Source organism: Psammomys obesus, unplaced genomic scaffold, assembly GCF_907164565.1.
Source record: "Psammomys obesus unplaced genomic scaffold, mPsaObe1.curated_primary_1811, whole genome shotgun sequence".
NCBI lineage: Eukaryota > Metazoa > Chordata > Mammalia > Rodentia > Muridae > Psammomys > Psammomys obesus.
The window spans coordinates 17,403,339-17,419,845 of record NW_026596079.1 but is presented as its reverse complement, the minus strand read 5'-3'; the positions used below and the strand labels follow the sequence as shown (position 1 = coordinate 17,419,845).

Genomic DNA, 16,507 nt, shown 5'->3' with positions numbered 1-16,507 from the left:
TGGAAAAAAAAAAAAAAAAAAAATCTACCATGTGCTGATTTAAGTTAGTGAGCTTTCTCTTCTAAGCTACCTAAGCCTGGATAAATGGTGGCAGGTCATTTTCTTCCCTTGCAGCACAAGCTGAAAGGAAGAACTGTGTAAGACCCACGTTTACATTTTGCCTTTAGTGCTGTTGTCTTTTTGGTATTATTTTTGCCCACCTGCCTACCACAAGAAGTTTGGAGAATCTCCTGTAACAGCTAAAAAGTGACTAATGCAGATCAGCTTGCTTACTCACTGAGTCACATTGTTGTGAAATTCTTGAAGTGAACCTCACTGTGTGACAAGGAGAAAGAGATTAAGTTAAAACAGTTTATACTCTCTGATGAGATGGTTTTAGTGGCTTGTTCACTGTGCAGCAATAAAGGATGGAATTAGTGAAATTTCATAAAGCTCTATGTAATTAGTCTAAACAAGTTCTGGATAAACCACACCAGTCACCTTTCTGTCCCTTGTTCCTTTGCAGACTACTCGCTCTCTGACTGATAAGGGAGATTGGTGTGGGAAATAAAATCTGGTTTCATATCCCAGCCCTACCAGGCTGTGACTTTGGGCCAGTCTTGCCACTTTTGTACTTTGGACTCCTCATTTCTAAGATGGATCAGTAGTAGTATTTGTCCTATATACCTCAGTGAGCAATTGTACATAAAGTGAGAGAGAGAGAGAGAGATATTGACATTTTAACACAATGTTATCCCCATGCCCCCTCCCCTGCCAAAACAAGTGAAAGGTGATTCTGTGGCTGTTGGAGACTAATGGTATGTAAATGGGCCCAGAGGAGTCAGACTTTCTGATTGTTCTCCAGAGGAGAGGAAGAGAAGTTCAGAGCTCTCGGAGCTGGGAAGAGAAAGACACATGCCAGTGTTTGGATTTCTTAAATGAATCATGGAGCACAATTTCAAAATAAATTCAGTAGCTGAATTTCCAGACTAGTCGCTTAAGAGACATTTAAGTATAAGTAACTATTTTGGTCCAGTTTTTCTAAAGCAGTGAAAAAGCCCATTGGTTGTATGGTTATCAGTTTGTGTAGGGATTTGAAGGATTTAGCTGCGCTCCAGGTGAGAGATACTGAAGCCACTTCTCTTAGGTTTTCCATGCTTACTTACTGTGTGCCAGGGCTTGCTTAAGTCTGATTTGTAAATACCAGTCTGATCTTCAGTCCCCTGCCCCATGAGTAAGAGTCTGAAACCATATTTCTTTACCAGGAGTGAGATGCTGTTTTGGCTCTGCAACATCCTTAGTAATGAGCCTGGTAACCTTATACAGTTAGACAAAGTGGCTGCTATTGGTTCTGTGCCTCAGCAAGGTTAATGGACTTAATTAACCAGGTCACAGAGTACTGTTAAAGTGTCACTTTTCTTACTACAGTCTATTGAAGGCCTTTTCGTGACATTTCTGTATTCAAGATGGGTGTAGTTTGTTAAATTCACTAAGAATGTAACTATCAGCTGAGAGAAAAGAATTTTTGTTTCATCTTAGTTATAAAGTGTATTTAGAATCTTGCCTATATCTTATAAAGCTCCCAAAAGTAAAGGTTTGAGAAATTTAATCTACACAAAAAGTGGCCCTCCACACTGATTTGTTATCTGTAAAAGAGGGATCTCATTAGTGTTATATGTTTGAGGAAAAGAATATTGTTGTATATGTGTAACTTTTATGCTAAAATAAATTAAAGCATTTATAATTGAATCTTTTGAAATGACTTAAGTGCAGAGAAACTGTTCATTGCATAGAAGGCATCATCAAAGAGCTGCTCTGCTGGATGAATGGAGTGTTGAGGGACAAGGGACAGTAGAGAACTCTTGAACAGTATTCATTTGTTCCATTGCACTGTTGATTTGTGTGGAAGCCTAGGGGAACGGCCAGTCTTCTCTTCTTGCTTTACTCTCAGGCTGGACTGTAAGTACAAGGCATGAAATACAGAGCAGATTGAAATCAGACTTAGTGGTCAGACATTGTATGTCACTGTGGAAGACAATTTATAGCGTCAACAAAAAAGCTAAATCACCTGATACATAAATTTAACTTGTCTTTTTAGTTATTCTAGTCTACTAAGTAGGTTTACCTTAGCAACAACAGGAAAAAGAAAACAACATTTCTTTTCTCTTAGGTCATAATAGAAATGGTGTTAGTTCTTTTGATTAAGACCTTTTGACTTGTGGGGCTGTGGCTGAGATCCAAGGGAGACAAGAAGGTGATCCCATGAGTATTCCCCAAACTGGGCTTCCTGTGATAATACTTAGAAAGAATAGGCTTTCTTGAGATTCAGCACTGGTCGGTCCTTTCTTCTCCCAAGTTTCTGCTTCCTCAGTAGACAGAACGTAAAGTATGTATCCTTAGTCCCACTGTCTCACTTCATGCCCTTCCATGTACATTCTTATATCGCTCACCCCGTGCCCCAGTGCACACTCTGACATCTCTCACTCCTTGCCCCTCCATGCCTCCACTCTGACATCTTTTACCCCATAGCCCCCTACTGTCCATGCACACTCAGATATCTTTCATCCCACACCCCTCCATGCACACTCTGACATAGACTGGAGCAAGACATAACTTATTTGTTTGTTTAGTTTTTGAATTGGGGTTTTGTTATGCAGCTCAGACTGGCCTGGGACTCAAGTATATAGCCTTCTGTCTTAGTCCATCAAGTGCTGGGATTATAGGTGTGTGCCTGGAGAACACAAGATGATTTTCATCATGCCATTGGTACTTTATTTTTAGATCCTAATGCAAGATGGTTTCTCACCATCACACCAACTTCAGTATCACCAGCCACTACTGAATTATGAAGACAAAAGATGTGTATGTAAATGTGTATACATTTGAGATTTTTAATAGTTAGAACTTTGAATGCCAAAACATTAAATTTGATGCAGTATAAATGAAGGGAAGAGAACATGTTGTGATCTGTGTATATTGAGAGTGTGGTAGAAACGAGTTAGGACTTTGTACTGGCTAATCTTCTGTCACTTTACCAGAGTTAGATGAAAAGAGGCAACCTCAACTGTGAAAAATCCTCCATAAAATCCAGCTGTAAAACATTTTCTTAATTAGTGATTGATGGGGGAGGGCCCAGCCCATTGTGGGTGGTGCTATCGCTGGGCTGGTGGTCCTGGGTTCTATAAGAAAGCAGGCAGAGCATTCCAATAAGCAATACCCCTCCATGGTCTCCACATCATCTTCTGCTTCCAGGTTCCTGCCCTGTTTGAGTTCCTGTCCTGACTTTTTTTGATGATGGGCAGCAATATGGAAGTATAAGCCAAATAAACTCTTTCCTTCCCAACTTGCTTTTTGATCTAGTGTTTCATTGCGTAATAGAAACCTTAACTAAGACAGAGTCTATCTTAAAACAATAATGCTTTAAAAGAAAGTATGCTAAAGGGATAGGAAAAGATTATATATGAAAAAAGTGGAATACTTTTATTTCTTTTTCAGGAATTATCTCAGTATTTTCTCTTTATTGTGACTATATGCCTGATAAGAAGCCGTGTTAGGAAGGAGGGGTTTATTTTGACTCAGTTTAAGAAAGGATGTGGTCTGCCATGGCAAGGATGGCATGGCAGTAAGGATGTGAGGCAGGAGGCTGGCACCTGTGTCTGCAGCCAGGAGGCAGAGAACAGACAGGAAGTGAGGCCAACCTATTAAGGTCAAAGCCTGTCCTCAGTGACCCACTTGCCCAAGGCCCCACCTCCCAACAGCCCTACTACCTGGGGACCAAGTGTTCACACAGTGTGAGCTTATGGGCAGCAATTTCACAATCAAACCACTACAGAAACATACTGTTTAATTTTATCTGAGGAAATATGATGTTTTCTAATAATAGAAATGGAAACACTGAGGACATTTTCTATCACACTTCCATATCCTTGAGGAGCTGAGAACAAGAAAGGTCAGGAGGGACATTAGTCCTTGATAGAAATGTGTGTGTTTAGTGCCGCCTCGGAAATACCTGTTGAAACTGAACTGAGAGTCAGTGTAGTTGTTCAAAGGTCTCCTTAGTCATATGGTTAGAATATTTCATTTGATAAGCAGGACCTCGCTTATTATTTTAAAAGACTTAGAATTTTTGAAATCGTTGATTGATGAGTGTAACTTGTATGAAACGTGTTTTGTCTAAACAGCTTGTGGGTTTAAAGCTGCCTCGTAAGATGTCTACATGAGAAGCTTATGAGGACAGTGGGAAACAGTGGTGAAAGTACTGTTCTCTGTGTAAATGCTTACGTAAGTCCCCTTGACAGCCTCTCAAGAATTTCTGTAGGTTAGCCTGCACTTAGAGGATGGGAGGAAGGTGAGGAACAGGAAAAGGACTGGGTCCTCACTCCCAGCTGCTCTTCAAAGTCCCTACCATGTTCTGTGGATATCTGTCTCAGTTCCTTTGAGATGCTCTAGCAAAGTGCCCTGAGCAGTAGCCCATGCATGGTGTGCTCCACACACTAAACTCAGAACAGCAACAGCTTAGTGTCTGAGGAAAGCCCGCTTTGTTCAGGCTCCGAAGGGCTCTGGGATCCTTTTATAAGGACACAAATCTGATCATGTGCCAGTGTTCTGCCTTCATTAGCACATCACCTTCCAGAGTTGGAGGATGGAATATCAGCACTCACCTACAAAGGTCACAAATGTCCAGAATTTGGCAACAGCAATTCCTTGTCACACTGTGATTTCCACCTCAGTTATTTTTGTCTCATACAAATATTGGGTTTCCTTGTCTCATATAAATAAGGTATGTGGTAGTAAAATGGCAGCATTTTGTGGTGCCTTCCCCGTCTAAATGGCCCTTCACCATGTATCCTCACCTCAGAGAACAGCAGACAGAAGAGCAAGCTTTCTGATGAGAAGCCTAAGGCTCACATTTACCTTAATCTCTCAGGGTAGCACATCTAATGACACATGCAGAGGTTGTGGTCTGATGTCCTGTTGTGTGACTTGTCCGTATTGATTACTGTTACTTCCCTGCATTCCACTCCTTTAACTTTGACAACACATAACTGATTTTGTTGCTAGCCTCTGGCCACTCCTTCAAACCCTCTTTGAGGTTTGATCTCATCTTTCTGGACCAAAGGGATTTCCCTGTATGCTTTCCTAACACTGTTTTGTCATTTAAATGATCTGTGTCTCAGACATCAATTTAGTCTTAAATCTCCTAGGGTGTTGTATCTCTCCAGACCCTTCAGATCTTAGTATTCCTCCTTAGTGTCTTATATTTGACACTGTGTACATTTCCCAGAAATGATGTCTTTGCTCATAACTAGCATTTCTGTTTTTATGCTGCTGAGTCCTCCATCCCAACTCTACTCCAGATTTCTTTTATGAGAACCATATAAATGAAGTCACTGATGTAGTGGTCATTTTCTGTCTTGTTGAGCTACAGGCTTCTTAATGTCAGCATTCTAGTGTAAAATTTTCCCCATAACTATTTTTTGGGGGGGGGATGGGATTGAATAATATACAGAAGTACTTCTAATCAGTAGATCTTTCTCACATAGAAATCTGTTTGCTTTACTTCTTTTAGAGCCTCATACCTTACTTTCCATCTCCAATTTTTACTGATTCTTAAGAGAGTTCACCTACCTTTGCTCCTGCTTTCACAATCGTATATCTCCCAGAGTAAGCTTGCTTTCTCTCCTGTCCCAAGAGCTCTTTGGACATTTGAAAATTTGTCTGCCTTTTCCATGAATTCTTTTCAGTTATTCCTTATTTCTCAGGCTTCATTTCAACTCCCTTTATGTGGTTTACATTGCTTACCTATGTGGTCCCATTTCCTGTCCTTTTAGGCCAGTTCTTGAGGTGTAACTCAATCTGCTTGCACCAGCAAGTACCTGTTTGGAGTGTTCTTACTCTTTCTCACTCGTCCTGTTGAGTTTGGTCTTTTTTGGCTGACCTCCCTGAGGTCATATGCTATCTCTGGACCAAAGGGATTTTCCTGTATGCTTTCCTAACACTGTTTCATCATTTGTAGCTGAAACCTAGTGGTTTTTTTTTTTTTTTCAAAATCACCTCTTAGATGTATAGCTCTCTTCTCTTCATTTTCACTTCATTGTGGATATAATTTTCCAGAACTAAATTTGAGTATTTTCCTTATAAATTATCAATGTCTCAGACTTTCACATCAATTTAATGAAGCAAAACACCAAAGTAGTCCAGTTTCACAACCCATATCTAGACCATGAACAAAGTAACTTTGGCCTTTCTTCAAGAAATAGTTATTTCTACCTTTTGAAATGTGTAAATGGAATCTGACTGCCTCTTACTATTGTTACCCAAAAACATGTCATCATCACCTTTTGCTTAGAAAACTGTAGCAGCCTACTAACTGACCTTCCTCTGCCACCTCTCCTAAACTCATCTCAGTCGCCAGGGTGAAAAGCAGACCTGTTCACTCCTTTGCTCCCTAGTAAATGCTAATGCGTGCCATCCTCTGCTGTATCCCACACTCTGACCTCATTTCCTGCCTGTCTCTATAACCATTCAGACTCCAGGCTCACCACCGTAATTTCTTTAGATCCTTACTCAGCATTATATTGAAGCCATCTCTGACTATCCATCACAGAAGAGCTTACCTGTTTCCATCTTGTTTGATGTATCGTTTTTCCATTCAACCAGAGTATAAACTCTGCCAGGGCAAGGACTTGTATCTCTTCATTGTATCCTCAGCATATCTTGAACAGATGTGGCCCTACTAGGTTTTTGGGACATAGTTGGTAAAGTCCACAGTAGAAGTTAAGTTCTAATCTTAGGGATGTAGCATACCTACCAAAATAAGGACCCCTACCACCAACACTGAGCTCTTTGGGTACTTGCAGTTAGACTACCCCTTAGTCTTGGCTTCCTGTCCTGAAGGAGGTGTTGTTTTAGTGCTTTCTTAAACTCCTCTTTGTTTTGGGAGGGTTAAATAGGACAATCACTGTGAAATGCCTGTGTATCTCAGTACCGTACAGATAAAAAATGATCTAAAGCTATAAACACATAGTTGAAGCTGCCAAGTTCTGCTTGCTTGCTGAGGCTGGAACATGGCCTCCTTATTCAAATACATCTTCACCAGATTTCTGTTTTCAGTGGCTTCCTTCATTACCTCAGCTTGGCTCCCTGAAACTTGCTCTGTAGAGCAGGTTGGACTCAAACTTGGAGACCTCTCCCCACCTCTTTGTTTCTAGTTCTAGGATTTAAGGCATGTATCACTACACTTGGCCCTAAGCTTTTCTTTAACATTGGAAGCTTAGCTGGGTGGGATCTTGGTGGGATCCCTTTATTCCATTTAACATCAGGCTTTTCTTTAATCTGTGTATCTCCTTGAACAAAGGATTTAGCTCCATTCTACTTCCTGGTGTCCCCTTTCTTCTTAAGCTGTAAGTTTTATGTTTTTCTTTGCTCATCTTTTTCCTTTTCATTGTAGATCTCCATAAGAGTGAACACTAATAACCACATGACAGAGTCAATACCAGGCTGATTTGAGATTTCCTCTGCCAACGAATTAATCCAAAACTCTTCAAATTAGCCTCAGGTAGACTGTTTGGAAAAGGGCAGATAAGCATCTACCTTCTTCACTAAATTATCACAAGAACATCTTCTAGGCTACATAGTAATATTTTTTTCCTCTGGAACCTTTTGAACCAAGCCACCACAGTACAAATCACCTACAGCACCACTGTCTTCCCTGTTTTTACTAGTGTGTCCCACTAAGATCTGCTTAAAGCATTCAGCTGATTCCCTAATCCAAAGTCCACATTCCTCCAAACAAAAGCATGGTCAGGTCTGTCACAGGAATACCCCAGCCCTGGTGCCAACTTCTGTCTTAGTTAGGGTTTTGTTGCCATGAAGAGACACCAAGACCACTGCAACTCTTATAAAAGAAAACATTTAGTTGGGGCTGGCTTACAATTTCAGAGGTTTAGTTCATTTTTGTCATGTCAGGAAGCATGGTTGCACACAGGCAAACATGGTGCTGGAGAGGTAGCTGAGAGTTATACATCTGAATCCTAAGGCAGCAGGAAAAGTGACACACTTCTTCCAGCAACACCACACCTACTCCAAAAAGGCCACAACTTGTAATAGTTGTGGATCTATGGACCTATGGGGGCCACTTTTAATCAAACCACCACAACTGGTTTTCTTTCTCAGAACTGCAAAGAATTTATGGTTGTTCCCAAGTGAAGTATCACTACCAAGATAAGAAATTTCTTAAACCTAAATATGTTCAGGAATTCCAGGTGAGGTCAACTGCTCATCCTCCTGGACGTCTACAGTTTTCTTTGAGGCTTAAATTTGCAGAAACAGTAACAGCAGCAGCAGTAGCAAAGTGCTTCTTTTTAGCACATGTCAGCCTTCTTTCATGAAAAGGTCTGCTCTGCTCTGTCCTCAATAAGAGGGCGAGAAGAATAAGACATCAACTACTGTTTTCAGTTCCAAATAAATACCTGGGCTGAGCTTCCTTTGTATACATTCCCTGGGTACTCAGTAAGTACTGAACTATCAACTTATTTTATAAACTATTAAGAAAAAATGAAAGTGAGAAAGCATAAGAGATTAGTTAAAAACATAAATATGTACACATCAAAAAAGGGGAAAATATGAATAGAGCTGGCCTTGATGGCATTTGCTGTAATCCCATTTGCTGTTCCAGATGCTGAGGCAAGACTGACAGAAAAGTTTGAGGCTAGCCCATTAGAAAATTGTAACCCCTTCCCCCCACGCACACATACCTACCTTAGATTTTGTTCTTCATCCTGGTCCACAGTTAGTATTTCTCTCTCTACTCCTCTTTCCATGTTCTTTTGGCCCTTGCCATCTTTCAGCTGATGACACTTTGGTTTCCATACATGAGGGTCTAAGATCTTAGTCTCTCTGCCTGTATGTAGTGGTTTCTCTCATCCATTGTCTTTTACCACTAGATACAGAAAAACTAAGAGGTATACCAGAGTCATACCTGTCTTTTCTAACTCTGTAGTAGCAATTCTGATTACCCTTGGCAGTCACAATTCATTGCCTCAACCAATTTTTAGCCTTCCTTTTTTTCTGTCTGTGCTATAAGGGGCTCAGAATTACTAGGCTTCTGTTTGAACTTCCAGGTCAGTAGAGGCATTGTTGAGTCCTTGGACAATCATTCTTTGCTTGGGTTCTGATACTGTCCAACCAGTAGAACCAGAGTTGCCATAAAGTAGGGGGGGGTGGGGTGGGGGTGTAAGCTGATCACCAATTGTGACAGAGGGAAAGAGTTGGGAAACTAGTTCTCCCCCAACCCCCACCCTACCCCCAGCCTGTCCACTCCGGCTCTAGGAGAAACTATATCTGTTATTTTCTGGTTTTCAGTATCAGCTGAATGCCACCTTACCTAATCTCATGAGGTGCTAGAACTGAGTCTTTCAGAGATGACTTCAGCATCTCTTTCTGGATGATAAGCTACATGGTAAGAACCATAAATCCTATTGGTTAGTATCAACCTGCATCTTTGTACTGTTTCACTGTAAGTTCTCAAGTGAGATATCATGGCAACTAATAAGGTATTGGCTCAATCTGTGGATATAAAGACATGGCAGATCAGGTCCATTTCAGAGTGTCTTTTCAAGGGAGAACTCACATATGACCACAAGTGGTTTGGATATTTGCCTGGAGTCCCTCATGTTTTCACAGTGTTGATAGTGTGATTTAATGAGTTGGTCCTGTCTGCCACTGCCTCCACCTTGACCTTGTGCAAGTTGTTTAACTACTGTGAGCTATCTACTCCTCCTGTCTATAAAATTGAGATAAAGATGCTTTTTAACTTGAGGCTTTGCACCACTTGGAGTTAAAAATGCTGGTGTCCATTAGCAAGAGCCACAGTGCTCATCCTACCCTGCTTTAGGTATGGACTTTGTTAGACTGAGCACTTAAAAATACTGCCTGACCAAGAAAACTAAAAGATCCGAGCCCAGGGGGTCCTGCAGAGACTGCTGTACCAACAGAAGACCATGCATGGAGAGGACATAGATCCCATGCTCAGATGTGGCTGATTGGCAGCTCAGTCTCCATGTGGATCTCTGAATGAGGGGAGCAGGGGCTGTGTCTATCATGAACTCAGTTGACTGCTCTCTCATCACTCACCCCTGATGATTCAACCTTGCCAGGCTGTGGTGGAAGAGGATCCAAGCAGTCCTGATGAGACTAAACAAGCTATGGGCAGATGGCAATAGCAGAGAACTCCCCCTTTCAGTGGACTAGGGGAAGGGGATGAGGGGAAGAGAGAGGGAAGGTGGGACTGGGGGAGTTGAAAGAAGGGGCTTCAATTGGGATATATAATAAATAAATTATGAAGAAAAAAATACTGTCTGAAACAGTGCCCTCAGTATTTATTTCATTAGATGCTCCCTAACATCGGATAAACTTTCTTCCAAGTGCTTACCATAGTGTCATAACCTCTTTGTCTAGTTAAAGAATACTTGTTTCCCCCACCAGATCACATACTCCAAGGTAGTCATAGAGACGGATTAATTTGTTAATCCATATATCTTCCAATGCCTACCTAGTACAGGGTCATGTGTAACAGATATTCAATAAATCAGTAAATGACTGAGTGGGTAAATACATGAATAAACAAACTATATATGTTTCTTTAAATGTTGTCAAAAGAATTCCTCCATAACCAGCAAGCAAACAAACTCTGAGAGGTGAGATCAGCATTTCCATTTGTTCTCTCAGGGAAACGAGAACCCTCACGCTGTGTTCTGAGTACACCAGTTATTCCCGTTGATCCCAGTTTTAGAGTGGGCATAGTGCAAAGAGCAATGTCCTGGGGTGATTTTCAGCAGCATAAGTGCTTCTACATACTTAGTACAGATGCCTGAAGGTGGCAGGCCTTCTCATTTGGCTGCCATCTATTGGGAATATTCTAACAGGATCGGTCATCAGAACCAAATCAATAACATACATACATTTTGATGGTACTCATTTTTCAATTTTTATCAAAGCTTGAAGGAGGAAAGGTGTTCCATGTGTGATTGGAACTGCTCACTGGTACTGTTACAACACCTTGGTAAACTATAAAGTCCACTTGATGTGTCATAATGAACTACAAGGAAGTATTTTCTCTCTAGTGTTTAGTTAGAAGTCATACTCTTGCTAAGTAACAATGCTAGGAAACATACCAAACTACAAATAATTTGGTCTGGTAGAGTTTAGTATAAATTATACAGTAGCAAAAGAAGTTTGCATGAGATGAAGGAAACAGTCTATGCTTGGTGTCATTAAACATGTATGAATATTTCTTAAGCATGGAAAGAGTATAGTAAAATATAGAAAGTATAGCATGTCTCCCATATGTACATGCAATAAGGGTAACAGCACAGTGAAAGCATAGTGGTTCTCTGTTGAGACATATCTTTTATAAAATTTTCACCAAGTTCTTCTGCTACATATAGGTGGAGACAGTGTTGGCCTATATTAATGTACCCTGTGTATGACCAGTTGGGTTGGTGGTGTGTCATAACTGTGGGCCAGCACCCATAAATACTTCAGTGCCTAATATTCAATTGGGACTCAGTAAATATTTGTTGAATGAGTCTTCTGGGAACAGTTGAGCCAGTTCTCTGTAGATTTCTATCATGAACCAGGTCCCATTGCTTTAGATTCAACTTATCACAAATTAGAAATTAGAATCCTGAGTCTTCTTCCTAAGCAGAATAAAAGCAAATTTTGTTTGCTAATGTGTGCTGTGGTGAACTTCTAAAGGAGACTGGAAAGCATTGGGTATTTGGAAGCAAGACACCTTGCTAGTCATTTGAAAGTCAATCAGTCTATCTGAGACTCTCGGTTCAGTTACAGGAATGACTAATTTTAACTAGATTATCACATGATTCAAGAAGTGTGTGAATGACTCAGACCATTAATATCTTTCACTCCTGTGTTCTCCCCTCCCAGTGAAATGATGCCTGTAAGGCAGTAATGGAAATTGCAGGAGGAGATCTTGACTTTGCCCTGTAGCAATAAAATGACACACTTTTTAGTAATTATATATGCATACAGTATATTACAGAAGAAATTAGGTATATTATCATTTTATACCTATATTAGTATTTATATTCAAGCATTGTGAAAGTGGTATGCAGTTTCAATATGGGTTATGATTGATTTCCACCTTTTGTTCCCTTGTAGTATTTCCCCAACCACCCCCAAATACCCTTGGCTTTTGTTCAGAGGAAGGACTTTCCACCATAATAATTAAGTTGGCTCATTGAGTACCTGTCCCTTGCTGACACAGAGGAAATGCTGCAGTAACAAGCAGGCAGGATTGGGTGTTAGTTAAAATGTAGCTAAGGGGCCAGAGAGGTGGCTCAGCAGGTACTTACTACCAAACCTGAAAACCTGAGTTCAATCCCCCAGACCCAGAAAGAAACAACACCCAAAAGTTGTCCTCTGGCTTCTCTGCATGTGCAGTCATGCCTATGACCACATATGTACAAATATATAATAAATAAAATGTCCCTGCTCCCCTCACTCAGAGATCCCGTGGACACTGAGCTGATAGTCGGCCACATCTGAGCAGGGGGTCTAGGTCCTCTCCATGCATGGTCCTCTCTGTTGGTGCATCAATCTCTGCAGGACCCCCTGGGCTCAGATCTTTTAGTTTTGTGGGGCTCCTGTCCCCTCCATGTCCCTCTAACCCCACCCCTCTCTTCCTCTGTAAGACTCCCTGCACTCTCAGGGGCTGCCTCTATCATGATGTTGAAGAAAAAATGAAATAGATTTTTTAAAAAAATGCAGCTAAGTATTCATAATTGGTTTTTGAGCCTAAACTGAGCAGAAAGTGTTTTAAAGTGTTTGGTGATGTGTATGTTTTTTGCATTACTGCCTCATCTTTTTGAACAAGGTCTGGGTATTTGGCATGAGCTTTTGTGCTTTGCTCTACTCTTGCCAGAGTCCCAGATGACTCAAACTGAGTTGTATGGACACTTCTCAGTCTTTATATAGCTTACCCTCTCTGAGACATTTGACACATCTTAACATTTCTTCCCCATTTTGGGGGGCACTTTTTGGTTGTCTCTGTTAACTCTTACAGGTTTTCTTTTTAAACTCTTCTAGTTGCCTGTTAAATTTGGTATTCTCCAAAGTTCTATCTTGGTCCTTTTTGTGTTTCCATTTACTCAGTCTCCTTGGTGATCTCATTCATTTCCATGGTTTCCATTAAAATCTATTTGTGGAGGCCTCCATGTGGGTGTCTCCAGTCTTAACTGAGTGCAGACCTGCGTATCCAGCCTTCCTGCAGATCTGCCTCTTAAAATGATAATGACAATAGTAATCATGACAACAATAACAGCCCCTCATAGAATACTCTTGTCAGGTAACTGGGAGCTTTATTGCTTTGTTCCACTTATTCTCAGCAACTTTGTGAAATGAACACTGTTATTTTCTATGGCTATGAGAGGAAATCAGAGTTGGATGCATATAGGGGCTTTTCTGAGGTCATTCAGTGAGTAGTAGAGTCTCATATTCTAAGTCTAGAGCCTAAATATTTAATCTTAACACCTTAGATTTGCAGGTCAAGGTAGATTCCATTATTGTCTTCTACACACATACCTTCTGTTGCCTTCCACCTTATATGAAAGGACATTTCAGGGGCTGGAAATGGAGCTAGCATGAGACAGGTCCTGGATTTATTCCCAAACACTAGACATTCAAATTCTGTAGGTATAGAAGCACTTTATTTGTTGTTGGTTGGATTTTTGAGATAGGATCTTAGGCAGCCTACCTTGTCTTTAAACTGTGTGGTCAATGATACCCTTGATCTTCCTCCTTCCACTTCCTTATGCTGAGATCTTAGGAACTCCATGATTGTGCAACCATGCCCAAAGTCAAAATTACTTTTGTATGTATATGGAGGTATGTTGTTTTAAAAAAAAAAGAAGTGTTCCTATAAATCTGATTTCTAATTTAAAGTCCATAGCATGTTTTCTGCTATACAACAGCCATTTGGAGAATACCATATTTAACAGGCAACTTCAAGAGTTAAAAAAAAGAAAACCTGTAAGAGTTAACAAAGACAGCCAAAAAGTGCCCCCAAAAGTGGGAAGAAATTGTAAGATGTGTCAGAGGTCTCAATAGAGGTTGGGCTATATAAAGACTGAGAATAGAAGTTCTTTCCCATTTACAGTGCTGGGGTTGTTCCCGAGGCTTCTTTGTGGATCTTCGCTATCCAGTTTTGAGCACTTCAGTGCTTGGTAAAGACCACTGTGCACAGCTGGACATGCCTCTAATCCTAGCACTGGGAAAGCAGAGGCAGGTGGATCTCTGAGTTCGAAGCTAACCTAGTTACAGAGTAAGTTTCTATGTTCCCAGCTCAGATCTTCATGGTCCTTGATTATTATTATTTTTTTCAAGTAAGAGCTTTTACTTGCTTGCTCTTGGTGTTTTTTGTTTTATATTTCCCCATATCTTCCTTCTCCATCTTCATTCATGTTAAAGTATCTGTGCTGATGTTGGCAGGAAAGGAATGTAATATTTGATCTTCCACCACATGCCAAAAATTAAACATAAGTAGAATTTTGTTGTCTCAGTGTCACTAAAGTGTACACTGCTGGTTCCTAGTAAAGAGACAATAAACAATCAAAGGTTTCCTAAGGATTGTTCAAGACCACAGCCTGAAGTGTAATCAGGTTTGTTCCAGGGTTCATGCTCATCTTACCCAGCTCACTTGAAGCTGCTATTCATCCTCTGTTCAAATGACACATCTGCCTCTCCTTCCCATCACATGGTTCCTGCTTCTTTGTTCTTTCTCACGACTGAAATCTTCGAACTCTCTTAGTTCTGACTGGATTGGAAAAGGAAAGAATGGAAAGAAAGAATCAGTCAGGAGTACCACAGAAGAAAGGAACAATTTTTCTTAAGACAGTGTTTGTTTTGGCAAAAGGTAAACAAGAAAGTTCAAGTTAGAAATCATTAAATCCAACATTGAGTGTCCATACCAGGCTCTCATACAGCACAGAGCAGGTCCTAACTGCCTCACCTGCTTCTCTCCTGCAAGGGTCATGATGCTGGCTGGCCCACAGATGTCAACCAGTGCTGGGCATGGCCAAATGGGAGATGAGAAAAAGAAGTAATCTTTGCCAAGGTAGCCATAACTATTTATTAAGACTTTGTTTTAGAAAAAGGGGAAGATGATACAATACAGTCTTGTAACCTCAACTACTTGGGAAGCTGAAGAAAGTAGATTTCAAGGTTTTCCTGAGCTTCAGAGGGAGTTCAAGGCCAGCCTGCATCATTTAGTGAGGACCTGCTTTAAAATAAAAAGGAGAAAGAAGGCTGAGAGTGTAGCTCAGTGGTGGTGTTGGTCTAGCATCTGTGGGGCCCTGGGTTTATCTAATACCCCAAATTAAAAAAAAAAGAAAAATAACTCTTTTTCTCCGGCACGCCACCAACGTTCCTATTGTCATCATGGGTCACCACCCCACCCAGTGTTACTGTTATTGTAAGGACAAGCTGTACCCAAAGTCTCGCTTCTGCCAGGGTGTCCCTGATGCTAAGATTCGTATCTTTGACTTGGCAAAAGTTGATGAATTCCCACTTTGTGGCCACATGGTGTCAAATTAATATGAACAACTCTTCTGAAGCACTGGAGGCTGCCGGTATTTTTGCCAACAAATACATGGTAAAGAGTTGTGGTAACTTCTGATGAGAACTGATAGACTAAGATCCGAAAGAAGGAGAGGAGGACCTCCCCAATCAATGGACCATGGGGAGGGGCATGCATGCAGAAAGGAGGGGGGGAGGGGGGGGCCGGGGGGGAGGAGGGAGGGGCTTATGGGGGGATACAAAATGAATAAAGTGTAATTAATAAAAGTTAAAAAAAAAAGAGTTGTGGTAAGGATGGCGTTCATAGTCGAATGAGGCTCCACCCTTTGCATGTCATCCAAATCAACAAGATGTTGTCCTATGCTGGGGCAGACAGGCTCCAGACAGGTGTATGTAGTGCCTTTGGGAAGCCCCAGGGCACAGAGGCCAGGGTTCACATTGGCCAAATCATCATGTCCATCTGCACCAAACTTCAGAATAAAGGGCATGTGATTGAGGCTCTACATAGAGCCTAGTTCAAGTTCCCTGGCTGCCAGAAGATACATATCTCAAAGAAGTGGGACTTCACCAAGTTTAATGTGGATGGATTTGAAGACACGGCTGCTGAGAAGCGGCTCATTCCTGATTCACTGTGGGGTCAAATATATCCCCAATCGTGGTCCCTGGGACAAGTGGAGAGCCCTGCATTCCTGAGGGTTTCCACAGTGCTCTCCTGTACCCTACCAAATCATGTTCAGTAATAAATCTCAGATCCAATCTGCTAAAAAAAAAGGAAGCATAAATTAGTAGATTGTTTATTGCCTTTTGTTATATATTTTATTGTAATTTATGTAATTATATATTTCAGAATAGATTGATGGATGGGTGGATAGATAGGTAGGTAGGTAGATAGATAGATAGATAGATAGATAGATAGATAGATAGATAGATAGAT

General features: G+C 40.9%; 1 protein-coding gene and 1 pseudogene across 4 annotated transcripts in view; both read left to right on the top strand.

Annotated features, from left to right (window-relative positions):
* Positions 1-16,507, top strand: part of Nsmce2 (NSE2 (MMS21) homolog, SMC5-SMC6 complex SUMO ligase) — a 219,189-nt gene that overhangs the window by 56,626 nt on the left and 146,056 nt on the right. The gene's annotated exons all lie outside the window — the stretch shown is intronic.
* Positions 15,436-16,266, top strand: LOC129690677 (60S ribosomal protein L10-like; annotated as a pseudogene).